General features: G+C 52.4%; 1 long non-coding RNA gene across 2 annotated transcripts; it reads left to right on the top strand.

The window, feature by feature from the left end:
- Window positions 1-66: 66 nt before the first annotated feature.
- Window positions 67-26,285, top strand: LOC123480651 (uncharacterized). Of its 2 annotated transcripts, none has more exons than XR_006656738.2 (4): window positions 67-157; window positions 21,830-21,921; window positions 25,155-25,209; window positions 26,231-26,285. It is a non-coding gene; the product is annotated as an uncharacterized lncRNA (long non-coding RNA). The 2 variants fall into 2 exon arrangements; XR_006656737.2 differs by lacking the exon at window positions 67-157 and adding an exon at window positions 19,462-19,714.
- Window positions 26,286-26,373: the final 88 nt, after the last annotated feature.

Here is a 26,373-nt window from a genome sequence, read left to right as displayed (position 1 = left end):
AGGAGGAGGAGCTTCTGAAAGCAAACGCTTAGTAAGCTGTGCTCAGGCCTTCACACGCACTACCTCAGGTAATCCCCGCGCCACTGCGGCCCCATCCACAGGTTCTCTCATTATCCCATTGCACAGAGGAGGAGACCAAGGGCAGCGCTGCTCAGCTGTGAGTATTATCGGTGCACCTGGGAATCTGGTGTGGTCTGCTGTGTTCCCAGCAAGGCCCTGGGTGATGCCCAGGCTTTGGCTCCAAGAGAACAGTCTGTGAGCCTTTCTAAGGCATGAGAGGAGGGGCTGTGCAGGTTTGTGTCCCGCTGCCACGACTGTGACCTCCGTGAGGGCAGAACCAGGCAGGTTAGCACGAACCACTGGCTCCTCACTGCCCAGCAATGAATAGTGAGTGTTACTGGCTGGCTGGGCCAGCTCCCCATTGAGCAATCCTGGAGGCCTCCTGTTGGGGGTGTCTGTAGGAGTCTCAGGACAGCAGGATGGTTCAGATTGGTGCCTCACTTAGCTTGACCCTCCCAATTCCCCAGCATTGAAACTCCTCCCTCACCAAGGCCCACGAGGCCTGGCATGTCCTGGCTGGTGCTGACCACCCCAGCCTCGCCTCTCTCCACTCCTCTTCAGTGTTCCAGATGTCATGGTAGCTCTCCTCCATCTGCAGGCCTCTGTACATGCACTTTCCTCTGCCTCGAACACTCTTTCTTGTCTCTTCTGGCTCCTACTCTCTTCCTCCAGGTCTCAGCTCCTGTATCCCCTCCTCCAAAAGCTCCTTGGTCCCCAGGCTGGGGCAGTTCCCCACCTCCCAGGGGCCCCTCCCAGCTCTGTCTATCTGGGTTCATCATCGTGCCAGGCTGGCCTCCCCCGCTGGGCTGTGGCTATCCTAGTTACCACCATGCCCCTTGCACAGTGTCGGCACCCAGTAGGTGCTCAATAAATACTCGGTTACATGAATCTCCATTCACTCATTTATTCTTTTATAAACTCTGATAGGCAGTCGCAGACAGACATATCTGGACCTCTCTGTTCCTTTGCCATCATGTTTGAATGAGGGGGGAAAGATGTTATAAACTAGTTACAGGCAGGGAGGCTGTATGTAGATGTGGGGGCCTGGCTCCAGGTGTTGATGAACAGTCGGCCTGCCTGTTCCCAAGGAGGAAGTGAGCTGAGCTGATGACCCAGGGTCTTCCCAGGGGTGGAGTGAGATGGGATTGGACGTGTTTGTCAGCGGTGGGAAGAAGGAGGCTTGGTTCACAGAGTCCAAACCAGGGAAGCAGAAAGTCTGACGCAAACACAGATATACCCTCACACACCTTTCACCTTTGCACCAGCACACATCTAAGTGAACACTTAGTTGCACACACAGAGATGAACACACGCTGTTGTGCATATACATCACAGAGGTGTATGCACACCAAACCACACATATACCGACCGACAGGCACACACCTTTGCACAGACACACAACTGGCAGAGCCAGGCACCCCTGCTGCCACAGTGAGACCCCCAGAGCTGTGGACTCCTAGAATTTCTTAGGTATCCACACTTGTGCAGAGGTGAGGTCCACCCACAATCACGTGAGAACAAAGAGCCTTCACACACTTGCTTGGCTCTGTGAGGCTGGAGCAAGCCTGGAGGGCTTTCTGGTGGAGGTGGGTCTGGCCAACTATGACAAGTCCTGAAAAATTTTGGATAAGGAGTAAATCCCCAAGAGCACTCTTTGCCTAACGGACAAAGTGGACATGCAAGACCAAAAAAGTGGAAGCCGGAGAGACTGTGGGAAGCTAAGAGGAAGGACCGGACCAAGGTGGTGAGGAAAATTGTTTTGGAGATCTTCCCAGCCAGACTTAGTATGAAGAAAATATGTGTTGTATTAACAGTATAACTGATAGTCACTTGAGAAAACCATGTGTCAGGTGCTACATTATACAGCTTTATACTTCTTGCTTAACCTTTCCAATAACACTACCTATGAGGACGGCACTAGCTGTGTGACCCTGGGCAAATCACATCACTTCTCTGAGCCACAGTTTCCTCATCTGTGAAGTGGGAGTAATAACAGCATCTCCCTCCTTGCCTTGTTTTGAGGAGTAAACGAGTTTGTGTGTGAAACGCCTAGAGCAGCGCCTGCCCGAAAGTGTGTGCCCTGTAAGTGTATGTCATCATGGCGGCAATGATTTTTTTCCTTTTTTTCTTTTCTTTTTCTTTTGTCTTTTCTTCCTTTCAAGTAAAGGGGTTTATTGATTGCAAAGGTGACAAGATAGGGGACCTAACAGTGCCTCAGGTTCGCCTTGCCCACTGGACTAGGTGAAGGGTTTTTAATGCAGGGGAACAGGCATGTGGACGTGCTGGTGGGAAAGTTTTAATTGGATAAACCTTGGAACGTGGCCGTTTACCGTAAAGGGGCGTCAGCATTGGATCTTTCTGGACAACGGACCCTTTGCCTCTGAAAGGGTTATGGTGTTCAAGTTCCGGTTATGTCTCGGCACTTTGGTTGGCAGGAGTGGGTGGGGGGTGGGCACAAGACTTTGATTCTGGGTGCAGCTGGAGGTCAAAGTTCTCTCCTCTGCACGTGCTTCTGCTGCATGACACGTGCTTTTGGGCTGTTGTCTCCGAAAAGCAACTCCATATCTTGTAGGAGCATTTTGAGCTGGTTCTGCCATGACAATACAAGGCTTTAATCCGGCTCTCAAGGAGCTCACATCACAGCTTTCAAGTCCTTTCCATGAGGACTTTCGGGCCCATCTCTTCTTCTTTCCCATGTAATCCAGTAAGTGCATTCTTTAGGCATTGGCTCAAACTCCACCTCTTCACTGTCTGTCTGCTCAGGCTCACTCCCTCTGAGCTCCAGCAGCGGGGCAGCAGCTGGAAAGGCACCAGTGGCGTACTGGGAGGAACTGAAGCATCTGTCATCAAGGCAAGCAGAGGCCACCAGCGGCTCCCCCCCAAACCCTCCCTCCACAGAGCCGCCATATCTGAGACTCCATCAACCTGGCCAACACTGTTTTAGCACCAATGATTTCTATTGCCCCCACTCAACAGATTAGGAAACGGAGGCCTGAGCCCTTAGGGAATTTGCCCAACCTGCAGGCTCCTAAGGAGTGAGGCCCCCGTGTCAACCCACGCAGTGAGGCAACAGAGTCCTGGGGTGGAGGGAGGCCGGGCCTCCCCACTCCGGGGTTCCGCGTGTGCGTGCAGTGCTTGCGTTCGCACACTGTATGGCGATTCCCTCGTTCCCCGACCCCGTGGTTCTCTGCGCAATAGCACAGACCCCAGCGGGTCATCCAGCCGCCACCCACAACCCACAGCCTCCCGGTCACACCCACAAGGACTTCCTCCTCTGGGCCCGGGGCCTCCCCACTGTCTCTCCTACCCACACTCTCCTTCTTACAGGCGCCTACAGATGGTGGTCTCGGCTGTAGCCAGCGGGTTCCTGACTCAGGCCCCCTGTCCCCTCACTGACCCCAGTGTGGCCTGCCCAGGCCCCGAAGCCAGACAGCCACGCGGGGGTGTTGTAGAGGTCACAGTAGGCCACGTGCCCGCTCCCGCTGTGGCTGAATTCTGCCTGTGATTCAGTCCGCTTGTCTGGGCCACCGGGGGTGCCCTGACCAGATGATGTCAGCGACCAGGTATGCGGCCGGCCGGGGTTTCTCCTTTCTCCGAGGTGACTCAGGCGCCTGAGCTACCCTCTGTATCCTGAAGACATTCTGGGCGTATATCCAGGGCAGGCGGTGGCCTCTCGGCTCTCTTGCTCCCTTCCCGGCCCTCTCCACACCCTCCGCAGCCCTGAACTGTGGGAACAGAGAGGGCTGGGGGATAGGCAGAAGGCGGGTCCCAGAGGCTAGGGCCCCATGCCAGCCCTGGCAGGCCCTCCGCACCTGCCCCCAAGACCAGAATTGACAGATTGTCTTGGAATGAAGCTCACTCATTCATTTATTCATTCAATCAATCAGCTATTCAAACACATTTACTCCTCACCTTCCCTGTGTCAGGCACTCTAGGCCCTGGGGACAGAGCTGGGAACAAGGCAGAAAACCCTCAGAAAGACACGGCAGAGTCTGTACACTGTGTGTTACTATTATTGCTATTGTTATCTGCGCCTCAAATTCCACCAGCCTGCAAGATTCAGACCGATTTCTCTCCCACCAGGCAGCTCTCCCAACAGTTCCAGTGTCTTTTCATCCTCAGGCCCCAGACAGTCCTTGGAGGTAGTCCTTCCTGGAATGTGACCTTCAATCAGCTTGCTTCAGCTGGTGCTCACTCTTCCTTCCTTCCCTCTTTGACTTTCCCCATCTCCAGTCCCAGGGAATGATCTGAATCTCCCTCCACCCCCAGATGGCACCCCGCATCTGCCTTTCCCGGAACCTGAGCAGCTCAGTGACGACCGTGACCGGGCCTTGCAGACACTGAGTGCCCACTGCGTACTTACACCAGGGTCGAGGCTTCCAGACGTAGCTTGACTTGGTCACCACCACCCTTGGAGGAGGCCTGTTACCATGCCCATTGAACAGAATTGAGACTGACCCAGAAGTAGGGTGGTCCTCACTAGCTCAGGACCACACGCCTGGACCCGTGACTTGAGTTCTGGACATGTGTATACAGGGTGTACAAAGAGGAAGTAAGAATACTGCTGACAAAGTGGGATTTTGTAACTTTGTTTACACTTCTAAGTGCTCTCTGTATGAACTCATTCAGTCCCCTTCACAGTCCCATGAGTTGGTACAATTATTGTCTCCATTTGACAGGTGAGAAAACTGAGGTACAGAGAGGTCCTAATGCTAATACAGAGGAAGCCACAGAGTTCGAGTCCGCAGACATTGACTGAAGCCCTGTAATGTGTCCCAGCGAGGAGAGTGCCGGACTGAGAGCTACACAGGGCGCAAGGGCACACACGGGAGACCATCCACTAGAAACACAGAAGCGAAGCATTCACACAGTTACATAGACGTGTGCACTTGACTCGTACACGTGAGTCATTGATTCGTTTACTCAGTGAATAATTACTGAGTACCTACTGTGTGCAGGGTGGTGCCAGGAACCACAACAGCCCTGGGCCCTCTCCTCAAGGGGCGCAGAGTCCAGTGGGGCAGGCAGCCAGTAAACAAACAAATATAGGATTCGAGATTGTGCTAAATGTTGTAATGGCGATAAAGAGAAAACCCAGAGCTAATGCGCTCACAAACACAGGTACCTGAAAAGTTACACATGATGAGTACAGAGAGATCAGCAAGGCAAGCTACGGGCAAAACCACGCACATCCATAATATTTACACACTCACTGTTTCAAATAGGACCACGCTGAGCCTCACAACCACACACACACACAGTCAGCAGGGCTCCAAATACATCCAGACACACAAATGCAAACGGCAGGAGCCACTCGCTCAGTCCGGCAGTTGCTCTCTCGCACAAAGCAAGCCTTCACGATCATGCTGTCACACAGGAAATACCAAATGTACACACTGTCACAGGCAGAGTCACTCACCTACAGTCACAACCATTCACACTGTCACACACCCCACTGCTCCTCTGTGCTTGGAGATTCGCCCCAGCCCTCTGATCACATGAAGCTACTGGATAGGGGTGGTGGGGGTGTGTGTTGGGGATGAGTTATTAGAACCTCCCAGCTGTGGACAGCTTCCCGGACACAGGATGGAAGGACCGCCGACTGCCTTGACTGATGAGAGGCTCCAGGAAGACAGGCAAGAGAACCCGAGGACAGCGGGGAAAGGAACGGGAGGAGGGAGCTCTCGGGCTGCGGTCCCTAGTGAGTGTGTGGGTACAGGTTGTTCACCGAGCGCCTCTGTCTCCACTAGTTGGGACTCCAATCCTATCCGGGAGTTTGAGGCAAAAGCGGCAGGCCAGAGAAGTGTGCTTATATTTATTTTGGTTGTTATTCTTTGGGACAATATGAGACAGCCACGGCGCGGGAAACTGGGGGATAGACAGACATGCCGGGGAGGAGGGGGCGCAGACGGACAGATACCGGAACGGAGGCGGTCAGGGTCAGACAGGAGGAGCGGGCGACAAGCAGACGGCGGCTGTCTAAAGGGAAACCGGCAATTTGGGGACCCAGTTTTCCCCCGCTCCCATCACCGCAGGCCCCCCCAACCCCAGGCTCCCCGTCGGCCCTTCCGTCTGCCGGGGCCCGTTCTGGTTGCGCCCCGTGCGGCTGAGCTGCCGGGCCTGGGACAAACAGCCTTTTTGTTGCTAGGCGACGGCGTTCCACAGCCCGTCGCGTCACCACGTCTGCGCGGGCGGGGGGGTTGGTGCGCGCGGAGACGGCGGCCCAGTCGTTTGTTGACGTTGCCTGGCAACCGTCGTGGCGCAACGCCGGCCGACTGTTCGTTCTCTTAAAGGGGCAGGAACATTTTACGGGCTCCGTCTCAGGCCCGGCCCAGCGGCTGGACTGAGGTGTTTAGGGGAAAGTAGAGGGTCGCTCCCTAGAGGTCAGGGGGGTGTAGGCGATTGGAGGCTGGGTTGGGCCCCTGGAGCAGAGAAAGAATATGAGGCCGGAGCTGTTGGTATTTGAACAAAAGTATTTGAGATGCTACTGTTAGATATTAGATTGTAGGCGTGCTTGTGGGCACGTCTGCAGGGCAGTGGGTGGCAGAAATAAATGGCAACAAGATCTGGGTTCAAATACCCGCTCTGTGACCTTGACACGTGCCTTCCTTTCTCTGGGCCTCTTTCCTTCCTGAAATGGGAGTGATAACATCACCGACCTCCAGAATTGTAACCTTATGAAATCCTGCTAAGAACTTGGTACATAGTAAGTGCTCTGTACACAGCTGGTGTAATCATGTTGTTTACCGAGTTCTGTCTTTACTTCTAAATTACCTACTGCAGCACGGTGCGCTCCATACACAGGGGCTGTTGTACCATTATTGGTGCTTTTATGATCACCTGCACTCTGTGAAGGAGCACGTGGTCGGGCGTTGGCAGTCATCCCACCTTGGTGTCTTGGGGTGCAAAGGTTACGGAATCAGGCTGAAATGGTTGGAATCCTTGTCCTGCCAGGATCCTCGCTGTGTGACATGGAGCAAGTGCCTTGCCCTCTCTGACCCTCTGCTTCCTCTTCAGTGAGGAGGTGATCCCTCACATCTCACCAAGTCACTTTCTCAGGCAGGTCTGTCCGTTCAGTGCCCCGTGTCTACAGTGTGACTCACAGGTTATGTTGCGTAAAGCTCCTAGGTGCTGTACAGAGGGCACGTGACATAAACGTACTTAATGTGTATCCTACATATCGGGCCTGGGGAGGGGGCAACTGCCAAGCTATGGCACCACCTGCCTCTAGGAAGTAGGGCCTATAAAACATGGGCGATGTATACCTCGTCTTGTTGAAAAGACAATGTGCCCCCCTTGGGGTCTATTCCCCTAAATGGCTGTCTGTCTCTCTCAGTCTCTGTCTCTTAAGAGGTCTCAATTTCATTCCGCACCTTATGAAACCCCTGCCTCTCTGTCTCTGTCTCAGCATCGCTGTGCATCTGTCTCTGCTTCCCTGAGTCCTTTCTGGGTCTCCTCCTTCCCCACCCCCTTTATTTCTCTGAGTCTCTAGATTCCAAGTCTCTATATATATTTGGGTCTCTCCGTGTTGTCTCTGCGATTCCCTTCTATTAGTTAATTTAACTCCCCTACTTGTTCCTGAAGGAATTCAGAGGCCGATCTAGAAGCCACGCGCAGCTGACTGCTGTGTGAAGTTGGGGTGTGCTCTCTGTTCTCTGGGCCTCTGTTCTTCCCTGTCTTCAAAATGTGGAGGAGTAACTAATACAAGCCCCAATCACCAGGGAGCTTTTTAAAGGTGGATTTCTCCAGCCCCGAGATCCTCCATGGGTGATTCTGAGCAGCCAGCAAGAACTGCTGGCCTGGGGGCCTCTACATACTTGTTCCACTGCCTGGTTCTGATGCCACATAATAGGTGAGATTCCCTGGAGACACACAGCCAGGGATAAGAGTGATTTCTACTGCAGGTAGATGATGCTGAGTGTGGGGAGTGAGTGAGACAGAGCTTTAGGTAAGGGTGGGGTCAGAGAGAGACAAAGATAGCAAGGCAGAGACAGGGAGATACAGAGACCTAAAGAGATAAAGTGTATGTGTTTTGCACACCTCCTGAAAACACGCCTCCACAATGGCCACGTACCTGTCTGCGTGCAAACGTGTGACTGTTTAACAGGTCACTGCAGGCAGCACTGGGGTGTGCCAGGTCCAGTGCTGGGATTAAGTGTGGGAGGCAGACGTTGGGCTGGGAGGTTCTGGGTGGACCCTCTCTACATGTACCTGCCTGCCTCGGAGACAGTGTCCCAGGCCAGCGTGGATGACTGCCTGACAACCGGAACACCAGTCAGGTAACATTCTCCTGTTGAGCCACGACGTTCTACACCCACTGGGTGTGGCTGATGAAGGAATTGATCCAGCGGTCCCTAGGACCCACGTGAAAGAGTTCGGTGTACCTCTAGGCACTAAGGGTGTTGTATCTGAGTGTACTGACTTGGGAGTAGCCACCCTCATAGAGAGCTACCATCTTTGGAGCCAGATTGAGCTGTGAGTCCTTGGGCAAGCTGAGGGGCCTCTTTGGGCCTCAGTTTCTGCATCTGTCAAATGGGGACGTTAGAGACTTCTGTGGAAGTCTGTGAGCACCACCTACCAAAACGGTAACTGTGGCCATCTGTTCAGGGCTTGTCATGAATGTGCTCGTCAGCCAATTCTGTGGCTCTAAGTTCAAATACCTTCAGAATCGGATCCTTGCTACTCCCAGACCCAGTCACCATCCCCATCTTGCCTGGGGTCCTGGCTGTTCCCCAGGCCTCCACCCTTGACTCCCACCCACATACAGCCAGAGGGACACTGTTAAAATCAAAGTCAGTTCATGTCCGTCTTATGCTCAGAACACTCCCATTGCTTCTGACTCACTCAAAGTCAAAGGCCTCATGGTGACCCCTAGGGTCCTGCACCCTTTGCCCTGACTCTCTGACCTCATCTCTGCCATTCCCCTCCCCTTGTACTCTCTGCTCCAGCCACACCAGCCTCTTCCCCGTTCTTCCAACACGCCAGGCATGTTCCACCTGAAGGCCTTTGCACTTGCTGCTTGTTCCCCTGGGCAGGGTCACTCTTGGCCCACATACCTGCATGACTTCTCCCTCACCAACTTCCAGTCTGTGCTCCAACATGACCTTCTCAGGTAGGCCTGCCCTGACCACCTGTTTAAAACGGCAACCCCTGGCCCTGACCAGCGTGGCTCAGCTGGTTGAGTGTCATCCCCACAAAGCGAAAGGTCACCAGTTTGATTACCGGTCAGGGCAGGTCAGGGCATATGCCTGGGCTTCAGGTGCAGGGTGCAGCCCGGTCTTGGTTAGGGCATGTGTGATCCATGTTTCTCTCATACATCAGGGCTTCTCTCCTTCTCTTCCTCCCTCCCTGCCCCTCTCTCTAAAAGTAAATAACATCTTTTTTAAAAGTTTATTACAGAATAAATAAAATGGCAACCCCTGAATGGGCTTCTTTTCAAGTTGTATTCCAAACGACTGAGTTTAAGTATTACTCTGACTTATTGTCACATATTACATCACTTTCCCACCCTCCGTGTGGGCTCGCGCCGTTCCATTTTGCACTGATTTTCTCAGGAGCTAACCATGCTGCCAGACCTTTTTCTCGTTACATTTAAAAAGATTTTTTCAAAACGAGCTATCTATCTATTTTTCCAGCTTGAAAGTGCAGGGTTTTTTCTTTTATGCCACATGTAATGAACATAGGCTGTATAGTAATCCCTTAAAATAAAGATCTGTGATGGCAAATATATATGTAATGTAAAATATATGTGAAATGCCAACCCCACGCCTCCTTCCCTCTCTGCTTTCCCAGCAATTACTGCTTTTGAAATTGAGTGCTATGTAATTTGCTTATTTATGTTGATGTTTTGTTCAGCACCCACCCCCTCCCCACCTCCAAAGTGTAAGCTCCCGGGAGGACAGAGTTCTGTCATGCTCATTGTTGTATATCCAGCACTTACCACACAGTGCCTGGCCCGGCACATAGTAGGTGCTCAATAAATATCTGTTGCAAGAATGAACGACGAACGGTATGTGCCAGGAATTATGCTACAAGCTCTAGGTGGGCTAATGCACTGAATTTTGTCCTCTCCACACCCCTATTGTCACAAAAGCCCGATTTGCTAAGTGCTACCCATTTTTCAGATATAGACTCTGTCCAGGGAACTCCCTGTGACAGAGTGAAAAGGCCCTGAGGACCAGAGGCAGATTGTCCTGCCTTTAGGAGCGTCCCTGCCGGCCTGAGGTTGTCTGTGTTCCTCTCTCACTATCTCCGCATTTATTTCCGGGCTGGATCCCTGATCACTAGGTCTAGTGGTCTCTCTTAATCACTGCGTCCCAGACAGCTCCCACGTGGCTTCAGTCTCCAGAACGTCTCCAAGTTTCTTGCGGGGAAGGGGGATTCAATCAGGGACCCCCCCCCCCCCATTCTCTCTTAGAGGAAGCAGGCTACTTCCCCGTTGCTGTCTCAGGGTCTCCCAGTCTCTGCGCCCTGCGGGGATAGGGCCCCGGGCGCCCAGCCCCACCCACGTGAGCAGTCTCAACGGGACTCGCAACGGGCTGCCCGGGGTGGGCGGGGCCTGTTGCCCGGAGACCAATGTTTTGCCACCGCAAACTGGGTCTCTAGGCCACCGCGTGAAGGGGGAGGCCTGGGAACCTGCGCCGGGCGTGGGAGCCGGCCGGGGAGCGGCTCGGGCTGGCCGGGGCCTGGGGCTGGGAGGGGCCTGGACCCGAAGTTGTTTGGGGCTGTGGGGTGGGGTGGGGTGGGGAGTACTGGGGGAAGCTATGGGGCAGTTTCGGGGAGACAAGAGAGGTTTGGCGGACTGGGATTAGGGACGAGAAAGGGTACTAGGGGGTCTGTTTTAAAGGAAGGTGGGGAAGGGTTTAGGAAAGACAGATCGTGGAGGGAGCTTGGGGTGCCATGGGAAGGGCGGGAATAGAAAGGGGGGGTATTTTGAAGAAGCCAGGAGAGGGGCCCCGAGATGGGTGAGTGAAGGAAGGCACGGGAAACTGGAAATGTAGGGCATCCGGGAATCACAAGTGACGGTATGAGGAAATTGGGGCAGGCCAGGGGCAGAGGACAGATTTGCAGGGTCAAAGAAAGACCGGATTGTAAGGGGTGAGGGTTTGGAGGACAGAAGGATCCCTGAGGAGGAGGCTGAAACTGGCCGGAAACAAGGGTGAATCAGAGGAGGGGGCGCCCTTGCCATTTCCAGGCTCCCGAAGGGCCTGCGCTCCCTGCCCATTGTCCCCGGCGGGCCAGGACGTCCGGTGACACCCCTGGGGACGCGACGCTGCTAGGCTCGGGGGAGGGGCCGGAGTCAGGACTCCCGGGTTCCTCTCCACGCCCCGTCCCGAGGGAAGGACACAGGTCGGGATCCCTGAGTGGCTTGTGAGATCATAAGCGGGCGGAGTTCACCAGAGGAACAAATTCCTTTTCTTGCTCACCTCCACCTCCCTGGAGCCTGAGGACTGGGACGCAGCCCTGGGTTGGGTTAGGGGTTTGGCTGACACGGCCAGATGATCCAGGCTGTTAGGCAAGAGAGTAAACTGAGCCCATAAAGAGTGCTGATTCCTTTTATTTGAGTTATTTAATTAAGATGTATTGAACCCCTAATGTGTGCCAGCTACCATCCTAGGTGATGGGGACGCTGCAGCAAACAAGTTCCTGGACCGACCCCTGACTCTGAGCCCAGACTGCATCCCAGCCACACCTCCATGAAGGCAGACGCTTTCACACACAGCCAGCAAACGTGGACCCTCACACTCAACCGTGAGAGCCTCTTCCCTAGTGCAGGGGGGCAGAGCATACCTCTCAGCTCCTGAGTCCCTGGTCCCTGTGTGGCTGCATCCCTGTCACCCCAAGCCCCACCCCATGGCTAGTCACTTCCTCCTATCCTCGAAGCCACCCCCCACCCAGGGCATGACTAGAGATGCTGGTTTTAACAGGCATATGGCGAATCACTCAGACGTCATAAGAGCTGCTGTGCTACTGTCGTGTCCCTGAGATGTCATCAAGCAGTCCCTCCAATGAACACCTCTGCGGCCCTGCAGGCCCGAAGAGGGGCCACTGCCAGGCTGTTAATTGTACCTCAGCTTCCTGAAGGGACTGATTTAGATCCTTCATCAGAAGGCTTTGGAAGGCACCTTCCTGGTTACCCTCACTCCTCCTCCAGGCAGCCTTCCTTCAACTCCCCGATGCCCATTGCCAGGTCCCTGGGCTGCTGTGTTTTGCACCTTCCCTCTCTGATCTTACCCGCTCCTGTGCCTTCAGTTTTGAAAAGCCTTCAAAGCCAGGCCTCGAAAGGACACCTTTCCAAGACTCAGTGCCCACCTCTCTAAAATGGGCATATTAGTGGCGTCTGGCCCACAAGCCAGGTGCAGTCATTGGAGCCAGGTCACTTCTGTGACAGAGGAGCACAACTGGGGACATTGTGAGAGCTCAGTGAATCCTATTTGTCAAGATACGAAAGAAACCGTTAACAGTGAGAAGTGGGGATCAGAGGGAGGAGGGAAATTTACAAAAGGGTATAAACCTTGAAAAAGGGTTTGCCAATGTTTCCCCCCCATTTTTTTTTTATTATTTAAAAATTACCAGCTCTGGACTGACTTTGAAACTTCTCGAAGCATCTCCACCCACACCTGCTCCTTCCTCCTGCGTCTCATCTCAGGAAGGACCCCACTATCCACCCTGCCACCTGGGCGGAGACCTGTACCTCATCCTGGGTGCCTCCTTGTCCTCAGCCTCTCAGCCACCAAGTCTGCCAAGTCTGCCCCATCCTGCCTCCTGTCTCTCAAATCTGCCTTCTCCTGCTTCCCTTCTTCCCTAGGTCCAGGCTTCTCCTCTCCCAGTCTCCTTCTCAGTGCACCTCTAGGAGGTGGCCAGAAAGAGGTTACTAAAGCACAAACCCTGTCCCTCTCCCACTCAGAACCTGCTATGGCTCCCCACTGCCCTTGGGGGAGGAGTCCAGGCTTCTCACCACAGCCCATGGGGCCCAATTTGGTCTGTGCCTTGCTCACTTTTCCAGTCTCCTAATTCCTCGATCCCAAATACATGATCCTTCTTGCCTTAAAGGATCCTCTAGTTCAAGCTCCTTGCCTGGTGATTAAGTCCCTCAGCCATCCAGTCGACCTACCAACTGTGCTCCTGGCTGAAATGAGATGTTCCCTACTGAAGGGGACTTCACCCCCTGAAGGCTACTTTCCACCCACAGCCAAGCACTTTTGCTTGAATTGACATCTGTCCATGACATCCTGCTCCCTGGGGACGTACAGGACAGGGCAGTTCCTCTGTCCTCTGAGGTATCCGAGACTAGGAAATGTTGACGGTGTTGCCTTTAAGCTCAGGAAAATGCAGGGTAAGGCCCTTGAGGCTGAGTCTTGGAGTAGGCACTGGAAGAGTCACAGGATTATTAGAATGGGAAGGTGCCTTAACGGAAAGTACGAAGGGGGGACCTAGGTCCAGGGCAGGGTTCTGGCTGTTTCCACTGCCTGGAGCTGTTGTGTCCAATCACTGGCCTGTAAAGCAGACAAGAATCGTAATGGAACTGCGATTGGTGAACCGAACAGTTGGTACTAGGCTAGGCCCTGGCCCTGGCGACCCAGGGACTCCAACCTTGGTGACTGCAGACCTGCACCTGGCCCCAGGCTGAACCCCGAGGCTACTCACGGGATGAGGGAACTGGCTCAGACCCAGACCTGAGCCCACCCTGTCCACCCCAGAAACAAGCCATGAAGTCAGAGCCTCGCCCCCAGCCCTCCGCGTGGTCTTGTGACCTCTTCCTGTGACCTCCCCTCCTCCCCACCTAGACGCTGAAATGCGACAGGGTCAGGTCCCGAAAGGCACGAGCTTGGTGCTGTGGGTGGGGAGGGAGAATAGGGACATGGTCTCGGGTTAGTATGCTGGGGACTGCGGCGGGGGGGGGGGGGGGGGGGGGGGCGCTGCGGGGAGGGACAGGGCCGGGAACGAAGATTAGGATAGAGAAAGGCACACTGGTCGGGGACGGAGGATGGAGGCTGAGGGCCAGGAGACAGGGAACGAGGGGATAAGCAGGGAGAGGGCAAGAGAGAAGCAAGGCCGGTGACAGGCTGTGGGATGGGGGTTGGAGTCGCAGTTGTGGACAGTGCGAAAGCCGGGTCGGGGTGGGGACGGCGGGCCCGCCTGAGTCCAGCGCCGCTCCCCCCGCCGCCCCACGCTGCTCCCCTTCCGCTCCCCGGAAGCGCTGAGTCGTCCTGCCTTATCTGGGGGCCGCTATTTCGGGCTCGGCTCAGAGTAAGGCCACTATTTTTAGCAGCGCTTGGGTAAAAATGGAGCCGGCGTCGCGCGGGTTCCCGAAGCCGTGCGCGCCCCCTCGCGAGAACTAGGGTCCGGGGGCGCGCGTCTGAGTCACCGCCTCCCGCCGCCCGCTGCACCGCGAGGAGCGCGGAACGCTGGCTCCGGACGCTCCGCATCCGCTCCAACCTCCCGGACTCCCTGACGCCTGGAAGCCCGCGGCGCTCAGAATGTTCTAGGAAGATCGGGACGCGTCCGCCCGGGCTCCGGAGGCTGACGGCGGACGTTGGGGCAGCCGCGCCCCCTGGTGGCCCCCGCGGGGATCGCAGGCAGGAGCTGGACCGAGAGTCCAGTCTCTAGCCCCCACAACACCCCCCACACCTATTTTCCCAATGAGGAAACTGAGGCCGGGAGAGGAGCTGGTTGGGGCCTTGCAATCTGAATTGCAAAGTATGACCGTTCAGGCTCCGCCTTGGACACCTCCCTTAATGGAGAACTCACTACCTACCAGAAAACTAGGCGCTATTTCTTTTTATTAGTAGTATCTATCTCCTCGTTCAACAAATTCTCAAGGGTCGATTGCGTGCCGGGCACTGTGCCGGGAGATGGGGACACAGCAGTGAACTAGACAGGGATGTCTGCCCTCCTGGTGCTGAAGTTCTAATGGGGGAATCACAGCAAATGCATAAGATGATTTCAGAGTATGATCAGCACTGAGGAGAAAGTAAAATTTAGTGATATATTAAAATAAAAGGGAACCCTGACGGATGTGGCTGGTTTGGTTGGGCATCCTCCTGCGAAGTGAAAGGTCTTGGGTTGATTCTGCTCGGGGCCCATGCCTGGGCTGTAGGTTCCATCCCTGTAGGAGAGGCAACCCATGGCTGTTTCTCACAACCACGCTTCTCTCCGTCTCTTTCTCTCTCCCTTCTCCTCTAAAAATAAAGGGGATAAAAGGTCTCCCTCTGAGGAGGTGACTCTTAACTGTAACCTGAATGATGAGATCAGGCATCTAAAAGGATCTGGTTTAATTCAATCCCTTCATCCCATTTCACAGATCTTGAGGCAAAAACCTGGAGAGGACCCAGTTGGGGACTGGGCTTGCAGAATGTAGATTGCATAAACATCTATTTTGTGATTGTTCGCTTCAGATTGATTCCCATCCTGTTCCAGGAGCTTGTTCCCTCCCAGCATATGAGCATAGATACCATTCATCATTAGAGGTAGTAATATTGATTACTACTTTAGAAAATAATGGCCAGCCCCGACCGGGTAGCTCAGTTGGTTAGAGCGTTGTCCCTATACACCAAGGTTATGGGTTTGATCCCCGGTCAGAGTACATACAAGGAGCAACCAATGAATGCATAAATAAGTGGAACAACAAACTAATGTTTCTCCTTTTCCCTCTAAAATCAATAGATAAAGATAATAATAATGGCTATCATGTATCTAGCACCAACTCTTTGCAGAGCAGTCTGCTAAATGCTTCACCTGCCTTGTTTTACTGAACCCTCACCCTAAACCTAGGGGATGAGGTACTGTTTCCATGCCCCACTAAGATGAGGAAACCTGTCTCTCCACCTCCCTTTCCTCTCAGCCATGAGTCCAGCCAATCAGAGCATTCCGTTTCTTCTGATGGACCCACTGGGCAGGACTTTGGCTCCTCTGGAGTCACTAAGAGGGTAAGGTGTGAGTACACAGGAAAGTCTTCCTGAGGGGGGAAAAATCAGGGAAATATAGAACCTAGAGATTGAACAGTGTCTTCATAACATCTTTGAGCTCCTGGATCAAGCTATGACTGAAGCTAGAAGTTTACTCCTTGACCTTTTTTTTCAAATCCTCCCCGCAGGACATTTTTTTTCATTGCTTTTAGAGAGAGAGAGGAAGGAAGAGAGCAAAACATCAATGTGAGAGAAAAACACTGATTGGCTGCCTCCTGTATGTGCCCAGACCAGGGATTGAGCCTGCAACCTAGGTATGTACTCTGACTGGGAATTGAACCTGCAACCTTTCTGTTACAGGAAGATACTCCAACCAACTGAGCCACACCGGACAGGGCTCCTTGGGCAATTTTTTTTTTAAATGTTATCCAATACATTTCCCTAAACAAGTTTGTACTTCAAGCTGAGAGACTCCTAATTAATTCACTTTCCTCTGCAGAGCCCCCTAGGAGCTAACTGGTCCTGACACTTTCCACTGCCCCTAAACCTGGAGAACAAATCACTGTACCCCTTAAAGACCCCATTCATCACACACTGCCCCCGTGAAGGCATGGGCCACTTGCGTGCCTGTAGGTCCCCCACTGGGCAGGCACTCCTCTGTGTGGGTGTGCTCATCTCTGTGTCCCCAGGCACAGACTGGGTAAGAACCTGGCCACCCAGGCTGCTCTGTTGGGCGGGGCCACATTCCATAGGCATCGAAGGCTGGCGGGCCTGTTACCCCAGTGCACCCACCACTTTCTCCCCGCTGTCAGGATTTCAGCACCGTCTGAGCTCTGAAGGCCTCCCAGTCTCCGCCCTGCTGTCTCTTCTGTACTCTAGACCCAAGTGTCTCACTGACCTTGGGTGCCTCCCCCTGGATGTCCCGAAGGGTTTCACCCTGACTTCAACAACTCCCTGTGCCTCCTCCTCCGGGCTCTACAGCTCAGACATAGTCCCACACTGATGCCATCTCCTGGACCTCAGCCTGCGCCTCAGCCCGGATGTTTTCCTCCGCTCACCTCCCATAGCTCATCGCTCATTTCCTTTCTATCTTTTAAAGATTTCACTGTAGCTCAGTGGATTGAGTGTGGACCTGCGAACCAAAGGGTCGCCAGTGCGATTCCCAGTCGGGGCACATGCCTGGGTTGCGGGGCACGTCGCCATTTGGGGGTGTGATGCAACCACACAGTGATGTTTCTCTCCCTCTCTTTCTCCTTCCCTTCCCCTCTCTCTAAAAATAAATAACATAGGTTCTTCTTCCCCCGCCCTGCTTGACCCCCTATTCCCACTTCATTGTGTCCTATACTCCTCCCTCGTCTCCTGCCAGTCCCAACGTCTCTCTAGAAGGACCTCGCTACCACAAAGGAGCAACCACGAAGCTGCTCCTGTCAGGGCAGGACCTGCTCTGGCTCCCCAGTCAGTGAGTCAGTGCTCCAGACCCCGGCCCTGCAAGGCCCCCCCCCCCCGTGACCCCAATGGGACTGCCTTCTTCAACCCCATCCCTTGCCACCTTCCCGCTTTCCCCAACACACTATGCCCTGAAACAATACCCAAACTCCATCCATGCCTTTTCCCAAACGCACCGTGCTCCTGCATGCCTCTCAAACTTGAACGCTTGGTTTCCCTTCTCTGAAATACCTTTCGCATCTGACTTCAGTCCTTCAAGGTCCAACTCAACCATTCCCTCCGCTGAGAAACCTAGAGTGGCTCCCCGCATCGAAGCCGGGCCCCTCCCCGGGAGAAACTGGGCTGGTGGAGCTCGTTCTCTGCCAGGCAGTGTGTCTGGGGGTCCTTTGCATGCACGGTCCCCAGCACCCTCAGAGGACGGGAGCAAACACTCCCAGTTTCTGGATGAAGAAACTGAGACTCAGAGGGGACAAGTGACTCATCGAAGGGATCACAGACTAAGGAGCGGGCAGAGTCAGGATTTGAAGTCATGACCTCGCGCCGCTCAGCTCATCCAGTCATGTTGATTCCTTATCTGTTTGGTAACTTCGTGACACCCTCAATAGGGGCACACGGGTGTGTAATTTATGAATAAAAATAGATTCCATGTATAGAGCGGCCTCCGAGTCCTGTGTGGCTCTGTGGCCTCTCTCAGTTAAGTAGCTTCTTCATCCAGGTAGGATGGAGGCAGGAAATTCAGAGTGTCCTTTAGAGGCCACCTTACAAATAAAAAGATTTTATTTATTTACTTTTAGACAGGGAGAGAAGGAGAAAGAGAAGGAGAGAAACATCGATGTATGAGTCCTGACTGGGAATCAAACCGGCAACCTTTCGGTTCACAGGCTGGCACTTGATCCACTGAGCCACGCCAGCCAGGGCAAGATAGTTTTCCTTCTTTTTATCACACCAAGTCTTTGAAATCCGGTGTGGATTTTTCACTCACAGTTTGGACCAGCCACATTTTAAGCGCTTGAGAGCCTCCCGTGGCCAGTGGCCCAGCCGTGGGCAATGGCCTGGTCACAGATCTGGGGCCGGGGGGAGGGGGCGTGGGGGGCGCGGGGAGGCGGTGTTCCTTAAATTCCAGACTTAACAAGGGACGTGTGCCTCCGGGAGACAGCATGGCTCACGAACCAGACCCTACACTCTCCAAACTGCAGGTTTCAAATATAGCTCTGGAACATAATCCTGGGTACAAGCTGCAACCCAACCTCTGTGCACCTCAGTTTACCCCTCCGTAAAAGAAGGGGTCACCAACAAGACCTCACAGGGTGTTTTCTGATGAGCAAATACAGTCCTGGCTATGAAACTCTTAGAACAGAATCTAGCACCTTAAACTATGTGTTGGCTTTTATTATCATTCGGAGTTCTGGGAAAGAGAAAAACCTCTTAAATTAACAGCTGAAGAATGAAAAACTGCCTTCGAGACTGCCCACCCTCCGAGCGGAGATTTCCAGGAGAGCCTGGGAGTGCACACAACCCCTAACAGCCACGCGTGGATGTGCAGACCACTCTCCCCGCTCAAGGCGGGAGCGCCCGCATTCGGCGCCCGAATGGCCGTGGCCAATCGAAAAGCTTTGGGCGCTTCCCAATCTAAACTCTGCCGCCTATTTTCCTCCTTTCGTTTTTTCTGTTTTGATCTGTGCAGTGGGTTGCGTGGCATGCCCCTCACCTCCCAAGATGAGACCCGTGAATGTGAGCTGATTTGGAAAAAAACACTCTGCAGACAGGATGAAGGCAAGGATCTGGAGACCAGATCTGGATTTTCCGGGTGGGCCCCTAAGCCCAACAGTAAGCGTCCTTCCAAGAGAGAGGCAGAAGGTGATTGGGCACAGACGCACAGGAGAAGGCCACGGGAACACGGAGCAGGGAGGCAGGGATGGATTAACGAAGAGGCGAGGAAGGATCCTCCCCTAGAACCGTCGGAGGGAGCGTGGCCCCTTGATTTAGGATTTCCGGCCTCCAGCACTGTGAGAGAATACATTTCTGTTGTTTTAAGCCACCCCGTTTGCGGTCATTTGTTACCGCAGTCACAGGAAATGAATGCAATCTGTTTGGGGGCCTGTCTCCTCCACCACGAAGGCAGAGTCTCTGTGTCTTTCAGATGCCTCATCACAGGAGGAAGCAGGCTTGGAAACAGCAGAGTGGAAACCAGACCTCGGGTCCCCAGAAGCTCATCGGACATCCTGGGGTCTCTGTGGAAACTTGGAGGATATTTGCCCATTAAACCAACACAGAATGACGGCCCTGGCGGGGTAGCTCAGGTGGTTGGCATGTCCTCAGGTCTATCGAAAGGCTGTGTTGATCTCTGATCAGGGGCGAATACAAGAGGATCTTCTCTCACATGGATATTCTTTCTCTCTCTCTCTCCTCCCCCCCCTTCCCCCCTTCCTCAACAAAGAAAAATATCATCGGATGAGGATTAAAAAAAAAAAAAAAAAAGGCAACTGGCCCTGGCTGGTGTGGCTCAGAGGATTGAGCAACAGCCTGCAGACCAAAAGGTTGGCTGGTTGGATTCCTGGTCAAGGCACAGGCCTGGGTTGCCAGGCAGGTCCCCAGCTGGGGGTTGTGAGAGAGGCAGCCCATCATTGTTTCTCTCGCACATCATGTTTCTCTCCTTTCTCCATCCTTTCCCCTCTCTCTAAAAATAAATAAATAAAATCTTAAAGAGAAAAAGATAGCAACTGAACAATTATGGGCTTGGCTGGGCTTGGCTTGGCTTGTTTTTTCAAAGTAAAAGATTCTTTTCGTTTCTTGAAGAAAAGAAAAATAGAATGTTTAATGAGTTTTATTTCAAGGCAGTGGTTGAGAACACAAGCTTTGCCTGGAGTCCTATCTTGTCGCTTACCTGATGTGTGGTCTCAGGCAAGACACTAACTTCTATGTGTCTCAGTTTCTCCTTCTGTACAAGGGGGATGAGGAGATAAGTTATCTCAGAAAGTTGTGATGTGGAGTATATGACAGCTGATCGACTTTACCATTGGACGTAGTCCTGGAAGTCTTTGCCAATGCTATAAGATAAGAAAAATAAATGGCGTGTAAACATCAGACAGAAAGAGATAAAACTGCCATTTGGATCATTTTCAAGGAAAACCTAAGAGAATCAACAAACTACTTTAATATGAGAACTTGGCCATATTGCCTGTTAGAGGGTCAACCAACATTTAATAGCAGTAATCAACTATAAATTATAGAAATAAAATAAATTGGAAAAGTACCATCTGCATGTATACTGGTGACTCTCAGATTTCAATCTTGAGCCCAGAGCTCCCTCCTGCGTACTTGACATTCCCACTGTAACGTCTCAAAGGTGTCTGCAGCCCTCAGGGGCCCTGTCAGAATTCTCAGTCTCCTTCCCCAGTCTGCTCTTCTGGTTCATGTTACTGCCAGTCCCTCACACCTAAGCATTCTTCTCGACTCCCCATCACCCTAGTCCAGGCTGCCATCTGATCTTCCCTGGACAATTGCAGTCTCTTCCTCCCTGGGCTTCCTGCTTCCATCCTTGCCTCCTACCGTCCACTCTCCACTCAGAATAAAGTCCCAAATGTTTACTACAACCTTTAAGTCCTTAGCAATCTGGTCCCTTGATTGCATAGCTTCATTTCTTGCCTGTCTCTCTCTCCTGCACGCTCCCTGCATTCCAGCTACACAGACCTTGCTTATGTTTCTCTGACTCAGCTAGCAATTTCCTACCACAGGGCCTTTGCACAAGCTGTTCCTGCTGCCTTGAAATCTCTCCCTCCAGTTATCTTTTACCTCTCTTCTTAAATGTTCCTTTGACAGAAATACTCTCCTGTCCTCCCATTCCCCACCTCCAGTTAAAATTCTGTCTCCACATTCTTGTTCTTCATGGCAAATATCAGGTCTATATGATTATTAATTAGTTCCATGATTCTTAAACTTTTTGGTCACAGAGTCCCTTATGGTCGTAAAAATTATTGAGGACCCCAAAGAGTTTTGTTGATGTGGATTATACCTATCAATATTCACTGTATTGGAAATGAAAACTAGTATAGTTCAGAAACAATTTGCTTCATTAAAAGTAATAAAAACTAATTTCATGGCAACATAAATCATATAGTTTTAATTAAAAATCATATTTCCAGAACAAATTAGAAATTTAATTACTAAATAAAAATAATTTGCCCTGGCTGGTGTGGCTAAGTGGGCCAGCCTGTGAACCCAAGGGTCGCCGGTTCTATTCCCAGTCAGGGCACATGCCTGGGTTGCGGTCCAGGTTCCCAGTAGGGGGCGTGCGAGAGGCAAAGACACATTGATATTTCTGTTCCTCTCTTTCTCCCTCCCTTTCTCTGAAAATAAATAAATAAAATCTTAAAAACAATTTTTTTTTTGTATTACATTTATGTCTGGCTCAACAGAAGACATCTGGGTCCTCACACCTGCTTCTGGGCGTGTCTGTCGTGATACTGTGCAGGCTGCACATACACTCAGGAACAAGTGAGAGTGGCAGGTAAGTGTCTTAATATTACTACGATAATCATTTCGACCTCATGGATCGTTTGGAGGGCTGGGCGCCCCTCGCCCCGGGTGTCATGGGCTGCACTGTGAGAATCCCCCTTTAGCTTTGGGTTCTCTAGAGCCTAGAGACAATATCCTAGGAACTGAACACCTCTGGGGCCAAGCGACCTGGTGCAAGAGGCAGCTGGGACTATTAGCAAGGTGACTTCAGATATCTCTGAGCCCCAGTTTCTGCTTCCTAACATGGCGGTGATGATTTCAAAGTAACAAAAGCACCTCCCCCCTAGGGTTGTGGGGAGACCCACAGGAGATAACTCTCAGAATCCCCCGTGGCCTGCTGCTTACAATCCACATTGCTATTGCAACGTGGGAAACATCATTTTCTTTTATTACCAACACTTTTTATTCATGCAATTAATTTCTCCAGAGACCTGTCTTGGGATGGGCAGTGATGGGGACATGGTGATGGCTGGGAGAAGCCTGGCCCCGCCCTCATGGGGCTCCCAGTCCAGTGGGTCACAGAGGTTTCTTTTCTGAGGGATTGCCCTTAGTACCAGGTCCCTGGAAAGCATGAGTTCTTAAGACTGAGTAGGCAGGGAAGGGCATTCTAGAGAGTGGGAATGGCATGCGAGGAGCTATGGCAAGTGGAGAAGGGGACATGCCCTGGCCTGGTGACTGGCCAGGTTATTGTATCCATTCCTCTGTCCCCCAAGATGCCTCTATCCTGTTGCTGGTGACAAAGAGGTGTGTCTATCTGGTTCATTTCCTCCTTCCCAACCTCTATTCTTGTGTAAGTTAGTTCCTAGATTCTGTGCTCTTTGTAGGAAGTCCCACCTCCGATCTAACCTCAGTCTCTCATGCTGCAGATCCTCTCTTTTGCTCTATATCCATCTACAGTGGTGACCAGTAGAAATTTGGGATGTCCCAGCAGCAGAGGTGCCCGGGAGGGCGCGGGGTCGGGGCCAGGCGCCTCTACTGCCCCTCATGGGGGGGGGCGTTGCTCGGGTCCGGGTGAGTCAGTCCCCGCAGCTCCCGCGTCATCCCAGCCGCTCCACTCCGCGCTATTTCGGGCTCCGGGCGCTATAAATAGAGGTTCGTGGAGCGGAGCTGCGGCCCTGGCTCTGCCCCCCCACCCTGTGTCTTCAGCCCCGCAGTGCTTGCCCGGCCGCGCGTCACCGCGGCTAAGTTTAGAGGCGGGAGGGGACACCGGCCTGGTCACTGCGTCCCTAGGCCGTGTCTCCGCTTCCAGAGCCTTCGTTCCGGCCTCTGCCTGTCTCCCGCCCAGAGCCTCCTGGACGGAATTAGGGGGCGGTGGTCCCCATATTCTCCATCCCCACAGCACTCCCACCGGGCGCAGGGAAAACTCGAAGTTGGGATTAGGGGAAGGTTTGGGAGTGGAGCAGCGCCGGACTCAGGAGTCGCGCGGGAACTTGGGTTGCGGCCGGCCTCTGGAGGATTCCAACGCGCAACTCTGGGAGCCGGGAAGATTCGAACACGGGGTGCGAAAGCTCAATTGCGAATCGAGTGTAGAAATCAAACTTACAAATAATATTGAACCGAGGGCAACTATGTGCACCCCCCCCATACTAATGTAAATAGGTTCAGAGTTACATTAGCCGCACACGGCGACGTGTTTGCCTCACTTTTGAGAAATAAAAACGTGTCGTGAGAAGCAAAACACGCCGCTTTCTCGGGAGTCTGGTCCCGCGTGGGTCCCGGCGGACCAGCTATGGAGGCCCCACACCACCAATCCTCTCGTGGGGCGCCATCGCCCCCTGGCGGAATTGACACGCGTTGCAGGTCCCCTTGGCGGTTCATTCCCCAACGGGAGAAACTGAGTCCTGCCCAGGCTGTACTCTCTGGAAACGCTCTCCGCCCTTGGATTGATTCAAAGACACATTTCAATGGTCCTTCTCGTTGTCGCTGGAGCTTAGTTCCCTCATTTGTCAAGTGAACTAAGGACACCTAAGAGGGAGGTTATTGTGAGGCCTTAGCTCACACTAAGTGCTCAATCCGCACCCCTTTGGCATGTCTGAACCGCCAGCATCACTGCCCCTGCCCCTTGGGGCAGTTGTTGAGTAAAGCCAGGGTGACTTGACCCCAAGCGCGGTGACACCTCACGGTCGATCTGACAACGGAGCGGGCCACTACGTGACTAAGGGCTGGGGAGCGTATGTGAGGTGGACACGTAGGACAAAGGAATGATTCATGTCTGGGCGGGTGTGAGTAGGACGGTGCAGGAGGCCGGAACAGAGCCTTCCTAGCGCGGCGAGAAGGAACATGACCCCGCCAACACCTTGATTTTGGACTTCTAGCCTCCAGAACTGAGACACGATAGGTTTCTGTTGTTTGAGCCACCCAACTTGTGGTACTTGGTCACAGCAGGAAACTAATACAGCAAATGTACTCATGAATCAATTGTATAAGTAGAAATTAATTAGAGGCAATCTTTTCTAGTACATAATTTTAAACTTATAAATTGCTCATTTCTGGAATTTTCCATGTAATATTTCAGACCGCAGTGGAACGCCGGTACCTGAAACCACGGAAAGCAAAACCGTAGATAGGGGGAAACTACTGGGTTTTGATGGTAATCTAGTTGATGTTGATATTTATAACTTACAGAGAGCCCTCCTTCCTGTGGCTGCCTGGCCCCCTCCCTCCTCACCTGCTCTTCACAGTGCTGTGTTTTATTTTCTCCATAGCATGTATGGCTCTCTGAAACTCATTTGTGTGCTTCCTTCTTATGGTCTAGGACCCCCCGTGAGAGTGTCAGCTCCACAGGACAGGGACTTGGTCTGATTTGCTCATAAAGTGCCTGGCACATAGTAGATGCTCAATGTGTGATAATTCATGGAATGCGTGAACCAACCTATCTCAAGATGGGTCTATTTGGTCTTGCTGAATCCTCACAACTTCAGCGACTACAGTTAGGGAAACTGAGGCTCCCAGTGGTGGAGTCGCTTGCCTCAGGGCTTGGCTTGCGTCTTTCATTCCTTCACACGACATCCAGATTGGTCGCTGGTTCGGGGCACCAGGCCCTGTGTAGGGCACTGTGCTACAGCAGCTGCTCGGACAGCTCCCACTGCCCAGGACTCGGTCAGGGCTATTTTATGTCTATGATGAGTCCAAAGAGAGCACCACGCCAAGTACAGTTTTAGGTACTTTACACGTAACTCATTCTATTCTTGTAATAATTATACTCTTATTACCCCCATTTTACAGATGAGCAAACTGGCATACACAGGAGCTGAGTGGCTGGTACAAGGTCACACTGCTAGTAAGTCACCCCAGGGAAAATTGCACCCAGTGATGCCACTGCTTAGAAAACGAAGGGGAATCGGGGTGGGGGTGGGGGGCGCTTGGGTAGACTTCTCATCGGCAACCCAGAAGTCAGGGAGATGAAGGAGCAGTGTCTTCTAATTTTGCAAGAAAAATCATTAGAAATTTTTGAGATTCCAATTGTGAGGGTGAAATAAAGATATTTTCCGATGAGCAAGACTCAGAGGCACTGGCCAGGTAGTTCAGCTGGTGAGAGCATCCTCCCGATCAGTCAAGGTTGCAGGTTCGATCCCCGGGTCAGGGCATGAACAAGAAGCAACCACAGATCGATGTTTCTCTCTCTCCCCCATCCTCTTTCTCTTCTTCTCTCTCTCTCTGTCTCAAATCAATACATTTCAAAAAAATTAAAAGACACTCAGAGAGTTACTACCCACAATGGTCTGTGAAAGAATAGAATGTACTCTAGCAACAAGTCAACTGAATTCAGAGGGAAGGAGGTTATGAAACGTAACAGAATCATTATGGGTTGAATCATGTCCCCTCGCAGAGATATATTGAAGTCCTAACCTCACAATGTGACTTTATTTGGAAATAAGGTCTTTTCAGAGGTAATCAAGTTAAAAAGAGGTCATTCGGACAGGTCCTCATCCAATATGACTGATAGGCTTATAAACCAGGGATATTTGGACGCAAAGACAGACACACGAAGGGAAAAGGAAGTGAAGAGATACAGGGAGAAGATCCGCCATCTATATGCCAAGGAACACCTGAGGCTACCAGTAGCTGGGAGAGAGGCCTGGAAGCAGCCTGCCTAGCGCGGTTCGAGGGAACATGGCCCTTGAACCATGGCCAACACCTTGATTTCGGATTTCTAGCCTCCAGCACTGTGAGACAATAAATTTCTGTTGTTTAAGCCACCCAGTTTTTGGTCCTTTGTTACAGCAGCCCTAGGAAAGTAGCACAAGAAATGTATTCATGAATCAATAAGTAAAAGTTAATTAGAACAAAATCTTTTGCAGGAGGCTCCTAACAAAAGCTGGAATCAGTGGAGAGATGGACACAACTGTTCACGGGTAAGGGAAAGATGTCAACCTTCTTGCAACGAACCCATCAATTCAATGCAATTCCAGTCTCAATCCCGGTAGGGTTTTTCACAGATCTA

Source organism: Desmodus rotundus, chromosome 12 (genome assembly GCF_022682495.2).
Source record: "Desmodus rotundus isolate HL8 chromosome 12, HLdesRot8A.1, whole genome shotgun sequence".
Taxonomy (NCBI): Eukaryota; Metazoa; Chordata; class Mammalia; order Chiroptera; family Phyllostomidae; genus Desmodus; species Desmodus rotundus.
The sequence above is the reverse complement of the archived record's forward strand: the minus strand, read 5'-3'. Positions and strand labels throughout refer to the sequence as shown.